General features: G+C 41.7%; 1 protein-coding gene across 1 annotated transcript in view; it reads right to left on the bottom strand.

The window, feature by feature from the left end:
• LOC111662181 (atypical chemokine receptor 3-like) overlaps positions 1–1138 on the bottom strand; it is a 6414-nt gene extending 5276 nt beyond the window's left edge. The window contains exon 1 of the mRNA XM_023415960.2: positions 974–1138. The gene's annotated coding sequence lies outside the window, so the exon portion shown is untranslated. The remainder of the gene's footprint in view (positions 1–973) is intronic.
• Positions 1139–8493: the final 7355 nt, after the last annotated feature.

Here is an 8493-nt window from a genome sequence, read left to right as displayed (position 1 = left end):
AGTTTTTTGTGTTTCCTGAAAAACCTGAAAAAATGACTTAGGCCATTATTTTAAGAGGGTGTCGATATGGAAAATACCTGGAGGTGCCAGGTAGCCCCACAGGCTTCAAGCTAATTAACCTTTTAACACCCACACCATCAGATAAGAGAGACAGCACATGTAGCCCATCTCTCTCTCTCTCTCTCTCTCTCTCTTTCTCTTTCTCTTTCTCTCTCTCTCTCTCTGAACCTCTCTCTCTCTCTCTGAACCTCTCTGTTTCTCCCCTTTTCAACTCGCTAGTATCCAGTTACAAATTGGCTGAAAACGTCTTTTGTTTCTCAATACACATGAAATAAAAGCGATGGAAGGCCATTTTCATGTGCTAATGCTGCCGACTACAACGGCGCAGGTGCGGCATGTTTGTCACAAGTTTCCACTGCCTGTCTCAACCTACAGGCTTTTAGCTTGGGATAAAATCTTCGCCCTTTAGGACAGGACGTCATGTTTCCGCGTAGATTGCCAACAAATGTGTCGCCTTGTGCGTCATGACAAATATACTGAATCCAGGGAAAGATCCCAGACTGCAAACACATAAGAGTGTCATTGTTGTCATTGTTGATTTATATCAGGCTGGAAACAAACTGCTCTTATCAGATGTCAGCTTGGTATACAGTAGCCTGATTCCGTGTTTCAATAGGGAGGCAAATAAATAGCACAGGGGCACGCTGGGATCATTGTAATGTCCAAAACTCTATGTGTGATACCAGTAACGTAGATAATACAGTAAATTACAAGTGGCTATAGATTTCATCCGGGTTTGGTATCTGCAATAATAAGTGTTAACAAAGCTGTTCAAAGTTATGCCTTAAACTACAAATATTTAAGACGTAAGCAGTTTAAATGAATCGTAGGTATTGAGCATCTCTTCGCTATTCAAAGTGTTGCTAGTAAGCCGAGAAACTGAGCTTTTCATGAGCTCATTCGATCAGCTTACCTGGTTTCGATTCTTCCTCCCTCTCTGAAGTCTCTTCTCTTTAAATACCAGATGTGTTTTCGCTTCGTGTAGTTGATGGATAACTTCAACTCCACTGCAGGAAACTTGTGCGCTCGATTCCCTCCGACTCCGTAAATGAATATGAGCCTGTTCCTTTTCCTGCACTTGCTGATAGCGTCCTCTCAAGAGTTACGCCTCCAAGGTTGGTCCCAACAGCAAAGCGTATTGACTTGGCATCCCCTCAGGCGTTCAATAAACAGCAAGTAGCCCAACGAGTTTCGGCCAAGCGGGAAAAAAAAAAAACAAAAAAAAAAACAAGAACATGCTGAAATTCCAGCTTTTCATGCAACATACTGTTTGTAAATGTAATAGGCTACATGATACAACTTTCAAATATACAGTTTGATTGTTTAAGTCAAGATTTTATATGACATACAAAGGTATCTATCTATCTATAACATGGCATGCACTGCACTGTAAGTACGGATTATTCAGTTGTTATGATATATATGTGTATATATTATACACAGTAACACAGTATATGAAAACTTAGGAAAAAGTGCATTTTACATACAATCTCAAAGCTTATGTTCTGTAACAGTGATTTAGTTAAGATTTAGTGACTGGTACACATAGGCCAATAATAAAACATGCATCATTCAACAGTTAACTGTGCATAATTCTATATCATTATTGTTAATATTATTATTTAGGAAAGTTGCTATCAAATTTAAGAGATTGTAGCTACATTCTGACACTTGATTTTTAGATGCTGCACTCATGTTCTGTAACATTGATTTTAGTTTTTTTTTCTTCTGCATTTCTTCTGATTTTTGTTATTATTTAAAGGAAGCTATAAATTTGCTTATAATACATAATAGATAATATAACATATTATTAGCATCGTTTATTATACAGTCTAATGTATGAAATCAGTACAAAAGGGGCTCATGATATAAAAACAAACATGTTATAGTATGTTATGTGCTATGTGCTTTTTAAGTGGCGTTGGGATTTTATGATGATTTAGTGACTAGCGTGACTGATGACAAACCTTGAAACCACATGACATAGGGTAAATGTATAATAAACGTAATGTACAATACAAATACACATTAAATTATTCTACATGGGCACCTCCTTGTGCTCCCTGCAGTGCCCCGCCCCAGCTACCTCAATATGAAACCAGAGATGCAGACTTTCAAACCATACAGTCTATACTGCTTCCATCCAAAACCAAAAAAGAGGGTCAAACCCAACATCCAATACCACACAGGTAACTGAATAATGAACCAAAAGCCAGTTTCATGATTCAGTTCACATTTTAATCTGATGCCAGTTTCTGTTGTCTAGAATCAGTTTGAACAATCTGAGAAAATGAAGGTGCAAAGGGTTTTTGTTTTTTTTAAAAATCATTATTAATGCAGTATTTGTCCTGAAACTATGAACAACAACATCAGCTGCATGATCCTTGTTGTTTCATTGTCGTTTGAGCGTTAGTCAGTCTCATTTCAGGCACATCCTCTGGAAGCAACACAAAGCTGTGTGGGAGGCTCATGTGTTTGCTGAAAGCAGCTGAAAGCTCACCTGCAACTCTGGTGGCCTGGCAGCTGCTCCCACCAGGGCAATTAACCCCAAGTTCAATACAAAGACAGGATCACACACTGAAGTACAAGCTGTAGAATCTCCTTAAAGAACGCAGATAGATAGACTTTAGTTTGAATTGTAAAAATTGTGATAATATACTTTGATCTAGCTCAAGTGAAAGTAATTCTTTTGATGTCATGCTGAGTGATTGAAGTACTGACATCGCTAGGTACAGTGAGTCCAGCATGTTTTGCTCAGGAGGAAGATATCATTGACTGGTACAGGTCACCTTACTGCAGTTTATTATGACTGTACACCCTGTTTTCAGTGATGAAATACAGCCAGCAGGCTACTCTGACCACATTAAAGAGCAGAGTAGTGAAGTCGGTTTCAATGAGGCTTTAAAGTGAGCTCCCACTACGCACGCATACCCATTGTCCTCCATATCAGGAGCATCAGGAGGGATTTGTAAGCCTTTCTGATAAGCATCCGTAGCCCTGCAGACTGCTGCCAACCTCTGTTCTGCAGTCCCCATTCACAGGGAAGCCAGACTGGGAACTGCAGGGGTGTTCGTGTGTGTGTGTGTGTGTGTGTGTGTGTGTGTGTGTGTGTGTGCATGTATGTGGTGTTGTTTGAGAAAAGGCAATCATCATTTAATGTCTGAGGAAGAATCTAATGAAATGAAATTAAGTTACACGGTTGCTTGACATTTTCTTTGTGATCCACAGTCTTCACACACTTTACCTGAATCTCATCAACGTTTACTGAATATTATCTGTTACGACTTTATTTAGTAATTTTTTTTAATTCACTTAAAGCTGCGATAATGAATTTTTAAGATATACTGTATATATATATGATCAGTGAAATGACTTCTTGCAAAAATGAACGAACCAAGAATTATCACCTAACTGTGCAGATCCTCTCAGCTCGAGAGTATTTCAGCTTCTTTCAACTCATTGTTTCGGTTTTCCGGCTCACAGCTTTACTGTTTTTTGGCTTACTCTCAATGCTCTCGACAGAGAGACGCAGCCGGAAGCTGTTTTCATCAAAAAGTGCTGATAAACCCATCGCACGCTACCTCCCCAACACCAAACAATGGACAGACCAAGTTAATAACTAGCTGATGAACATAGTGGAACATTTAGTTACTAAAATGGCAAATATTTCCCTCTGTAGTTGGTGGAGACCAAAAGAGCGGGGAAAAAAAGGGACTGAACATTGGACTTTTTTTTTTGTCCAAAACAGTCCAAAACAGATGAACTCAGAAGGAATGATAATGTTTCTCTGTATCAGCTGGATGTTTATACGTTGTTTATATGCTGGAGTTTTCCATAATAACTCAAAAGGATGAAATGTCATTGTTGTGTTGACTGTTTTTTTCTGCTGCCCTGCATGTGGCCAAAAAATGTTCTGCAGATCAACACCTACATATTGAATGTATGCCTGTCCTGAAAGAGGAGTCACTGCTCCATTTCTCTTGCTTAGATTTTCTCCCCACTGGCCTCCTGCTGATACCGAGTTCTTCCTTATCTGAACTGAGGATTTAAGGTCTTACGTTAAAACCCAGCTGAGACAAATTTGTGATTTTGGTTGAAATAAACCAAATTGACTGGATCTGGTACAAGTTGCGACAAGGGCTAAGTTTTCCTTTCGTTGTATATGTTTGAGTTTTATTTGTTTGCTATGCAAACACATTCCCACACAGTACAAGCGGTTCTCATCTGTTCTTTTAATACTTCAGACAAGGCCAAGTTCATCACACATGTCACCGACAGGATAAACAAAACGATCAAGAGATAAGGAGATGGAAAATGGAAGGCGACTGCAGGAGGAGAAGTGGTGACGTAAAAGAAAGAGGAGGGTGGATGGTGGTGTGGGAGAGAAACTTTGGGGAAAACAGAGGAAGACAGATTGAGAGAGTTATTCCTAATGACTGCCGTTTCTATTGTAGTCTAGCCCTATGTCACGGTGGGGGGTCTGACAGACTCAGGCCTATTTTCGTGCAAATCTCCATTCAGAGGGTCCCTCTCAAACTCAACCACATCTTTACCATCAACTGTAAACCTCTATCCTGCCCTGAGGTTCCCCCCTGCATGTTTCTACTCCCTCGCATTCCTCCCTGTCCCCCACTCCTCTAACCTCAAACATCTTTCACTTAATTACTCATTCATTTACAATTATCTTTCAGGAGGAGAGGGGTCTGTGTGAGTGAAACTGAAAGCAGTTTGCAGAAGGAGTGGATGGAGCATGCAAAGGAGTGTGTGAACATGAGGGACTGCAATGAACCTTTGAAAAAACTTTCACTGAACAAAAGAATGGGTTTTTTGAGGCATTTTTTTTTTTTTTTTTCTTTGTCGCTGCAGATATTCTTAACGCTTGTGATGAGGTGATCTTTTGTGTCTCTTAGGGATGTGTTCATGCAGGTGTGTGTTTGGCAGAAAGAGCGCGTCCCTGTCGGGATATGTAGCAATGAAGGCATTCCTCACTTTGACAGAGCATCTCTTACACCAGCCTATGAATGTGAGTGAAATCTGAGAACTGCTCAGATGTCCATTCTGCAAAAAAAACCAAAAAAAAACAGAGAAAACACTAAGAGGCTTTGTGTTAAAGAGTGAAATAGTTTTCTTAAACCTACATTTTTGGCCAATTTGAGGCAGCGAAAAACAAGCTGTAGCTGCATATTATCAGCGTTTAGGTTGAGATGGTGAACTTGTTCACAAACAACAGCGTATTTATACGTCCAGGAGACATAGAGCAACAGTATCATTCATTCGGAGATGTGTTTGTGGCCAAGTGGAAAATGTAAGTCAAATATTTACTCTCCTTTAAGTTCTGGCTTATCTGCTCTACACAAACTCCTGGGGGTAATATTTGGCTCTTGAGGCTTGGTAAATGCTCCCCCTATGCTCATCTGCTATAAGTCTTCATTTTTTGTTTGTCTGTCATCTGGTGCCGGGCAGGTAGCTTACGGTGGGTTAAAAACAGCTGCCTACTCCAGCTGAAAACACCACTGATGAGAGTGGTGAGAGGGAACCAAACCAGTAAAGTTGTGGGCTGTAAAACCCAAACAAAGGGCTGAGAGACGCTCAGAAAGCTCTATAAACCTAGAGCGAGCTGCAGAGTTGGGTGATAATTCTCTGTGGGTTCGTCAGTAGGAATGAGACCTCTCCCACTACATGTAGTAATTTGATCCATTGTTATTATAAAGATACTGAATATAGTAGCTTTAAAATCTTGCCCCTGATCATTGTTTTTCTCTTGCTGTCTCCAAGAGCTTTCTCTTTGCTCTCTCTTCTGCCTGTCTCTTCATGACCTCACTGAATCTGTCAGTGCCTTCATGCTTAGCTTTTGACCATGACTGGCTGTGGTTCATACAGCCCATTAAGTTCGTCTGTCATCTCTTTACGCTGCAGTAACTCAAACAAAATGCATGTTCGGCTTTTCCCCAAGCCATAAAAGTTAGTGTTCACCCCCCGCACCCCACCCCCCACCCTCTCTGCATTCTTGCACACACACTCACACCATGTTCATTAATAGGAGTCAGGTCATTGGGATCATGCAGAAGATGGGTGATAGCTGAGGAAAAGTCTTGCCCTAGGGGACAGTGAGTGTCCAGTATGGATTAGCGAATGACAGAATCTGTCTACAGGCTGCATGAGATGGTGTCCGTCTCACTGCGTTCCCTTGGGGGCTGCAGCTCTAATCTAGAAATCCTATCCTGACAATACTAATGTGTGCTTTACGACACATTGCCTCACCATGCCGATGACATCGAGTTCACAGATAAGGTGGCTAACTTTCACCCCTATTGTCCTGTCACGCTAAATGAAAAATGGACCATCAGTGCTGCAGGAATGTGCTGTGTTTTGGGGAAGCCTGCAGCGATAGCTTCACAAGCCATGTTACTTGTAGGTGTTGCCTTGCCTAACTATGCAAGGGGGCCTCTGCGTCGACGTATAGTCACTGGCATCAAGTTCATGGTTTGACTTATGTTTTAAACTTTTACGTTGCATCAGTGGTAAACAGACTGAAAAATTTATCACAGATAGTATGATGTTTCAATTGAAAAAAGAAGTTTGAGGGAGGCTGAGGGGAAACCAAACACGGTAGGCTTTGTTGGATATAAACACAACTCCACAACACTCAAACAAGATGATGGAATAAGTAATGTAGATAAACATGCAAGAAGAATGATGACACATGCATGAGTCACTTCCACTGAAAAATATCTGAACGGCGATATACAGTAAATATCATGTCATTTAAAAATGAGCCTGCAGCATAAAAATTATTGATCGAAATCACCGGAGCAACATGTTACGGAAAGTTACCTAAAGCCATATTTCACTGTCCCAGGTGGCTCCCATTCATGGTCTCGCCACCGATCACACACACACACAAGCCAACGCAGCACTGAAGGGGGATTACGGTCCGGATGTGGCAACCCAGGCAGCATCTGGAGTTGAGCCCTCTGCGCCTGGAGCTCCTAGTGAGGCGCACTAGCGCTAGCGCTCCCATTCATCTCGTCTTTTCCTCATAGTCTCATCTATAACTCTGAGTGTCTACTTACATCTGTTACTCACAGACCAGAACATATGAGGCCATTTGTAGTCTTTCATTGTTTATACTGATGTATGGCAGCAGGAATACATCGGTATTATATCAAGGGAAATATCCAAGTGAGATGCATGAAACAAGAGCCAGAAAGAAGATTGAATCAAAGATAGGAACAAAAGAAGAGTCAACGCTATAGCAAAGGATCAAACAGGAGTGAAGGACAGGATGTGCTGTGTTCACCATGTGTCTTTTGCTTCCGTCACTCTGCAGCCCGTGGTGGAGATAGTAGGTATCTGCTTCTCATTACAATATAGGAAGGGATTTAGAGAGGAGCGCAGTGGCTGACTGCAGTCTTAACCCTGTCACACTGATGCACCAAACCACCAAAAGCCTTCCCCGAACCTCCCAGCCGCACTCAACCTCTGCTTGTAAATATGAAACATCTTTGCGGCCTCACGTCAGCCTCCCACCACCAGGCACCCTATACATCAGAGTCTGAGTGGAGGCCAATAGCTTTCTGTCCATCCATTCGTCAAAACCACGATGGCAGGCCTTCCGTGCAAGAGTTTTCAAAGTTGCAAAGTGCAGGCTTGCCTGGGCTCTATCACTGCCAGCCGAGCTGAGTGAAGCGCCTGTCAGGAGCCTGATTTGTGAAAGTGTTTGCTTATACGGTGGTGAGCTACGGTCCGGTCCCCTCAGGAATACGTCTCCAGTGAACATTCTAATCCCCATTGAGCAAAAGATGTGTGAAAAGTCCCATTGTGGCAAATGTTTCCTGTGTATTTTCACACTGGTGAGAGGAGAGGACCAAGACAAAAGAAGGATGGAGATGAGGATGAAAAGAGCAAGCCATGAAAGACACATCCTGTAGAAGTTCGTGAAAGGAGGAAGGAGGCAGTGATTGTTATTATTTTTTCCCCCCGTATGTTTTTCTCCCCTTTTTTCGGACGTTGTAAAGAGCTCCTTGGCTCTATTTGTGATCGTGTTCCTCCACAGCTGTTAGTCCACCCTTTTTATAATGTTTCTTACCAGCTGTTCAGGCTGTGATCACCAGCATTGGGCCGTGAGAGAGTTATCTTTGATGCGCACGCACACACACACACACACACACACACACACACACACACACACGTTATGTAGATACTTATTTGTATTTATGAGAATATAAAACCATAAGAATACTTTATTTCCTGTCATGCTAAAGGCAGATCAACCTGAGATATTGTGTCTACTGTGGCAGGTATGCCGTCCAGCTAACAGCAGGATTTTCCCAGAAGTAAAACTCCTTTAACTATGTTGTATGTTTGAGTCAGTTGTGAGTAAAGAATTGTTTTGTTGAACTATCAATCTCAGAATTTTTCTCTTTAACAAGG

Source organism: Seriola lalandi, unplaced genomic scaffold (genome assembly GCF_002814215.2).
Source record: "Seriola lalandi dorsalis isolate HSWRI2012SDOR001 ecotype SW California unplaced genomic scaffold, Sedor1 jcf7180002054559, whole genome shotgun sequence".
NCBI lineage: Eukaryota > Metazoa > Chordata > Actinopteri > Carangiformes > Carangidae > Seriola > Seriola lalandi.
Note: the sequence above shows the minus strand (reverse complement) of the source record. Positions and strands in the feature narration are given on the sequence as shown.